The sequence below is a fragment of the Austrofundulus limnaeus genome, unplaced genomic scaffold (assembly GCF_001266775.1).
Source record: "Austrofundulus limnaeus strain Quisiro unplaced genomic scaffold, Austrofundulus_limnaeus-1.0 Scaffold1776, whole genome shotgun sequence".
NCBI lineage: Eukaryota > Metazoa > Chordata > Actinopteri > Cyprinodontiformes > Rivulidae > Austrofundulus > Austrofundulus limnaeus.
The window spans coordinates 1-775 of NW_013954178.1; the positions used below are offsets into that span (position 1 = coordinate 1).

A 775-nucleotide genomic window follows, 5' to 3' on the forward strand; every position below is an offset into this window, starting at 1 on the left:
ATATTTATATATATATGAACCAGAAGGAAACAAGTTCCTCTGAAACAAATGGTGACTAATTTGTATGAAAAAGTTTGATTAAATCCGGTTCGGTTCCGTCTTCGGTCCAACTTCTAGTTCAGTAAACAGCTCCAGAACCTCCTGCAGAACCTGCCGGGTGCAGCTGAACAGAAGCGGACCGCACAAAGCTCCTGTGTTGCTGTGAGATGCTCAGGTTCGGTTCGGTCCGGACCACACGGACTCACCTTGCTCCAGCAGCCGCAGGCTGTGCTCGAAGGACGGGTCCAGCGTGTCTTTCTCCGCCAAAAGCTCCGGCAAGTACTTTTCACTCCCCATCTCGTCCTCGGGGTTCGGTTCCGACTCAGGCGGACTTCAGAGAGGAAAAATAAGAACTATCCCAGGTTCCTCGGTTCTGTCAGATCAACGCGTCAACAATGACAGGACCCGCTGCTGCAGCAGCCTTCCACAGCCAGTCCTCCCGGAACACGCGCTCTGTTTACTCTGTTCACCGTCTCACACGCACGAGGACGGTCCGGAGCAGGTTCTGTTCATCAGCCTGCAGAGACGCACTCCTGTCTGACCATCCCAGAGGAGAACTGAGGAGAGGCGTGGAAACACGGGGAGGGGGCGGGGCTACACGGCGAGGAGGCGGGGACGCACCTGGACCATTGAAGCGGCACATTAAAGGGTTGGTTCAGATCCTTTGAAGTGGGTTTCTAATTATTGGACTTTTATGGTGGGCCACTCTGAAATAAAAATTAAACAAAGCTTTGTT

At 52.6% G+C, this 775-nt stretch overlaps 1 pseudogene; it reads right to left on the reverse strand.

Moving 5' to 3' along the window:
- Positions 1–245: 245 nt before the first annotated feature.
- On the reverse strand, positions 246–575 carry LOC106536333 (KH domain-containing, RNA-binding, signal transduction-associated protein 3 pseudogene; annotated as a pseudogene).
- Positions 576–775: the final 200 nt, after the last annotated feature.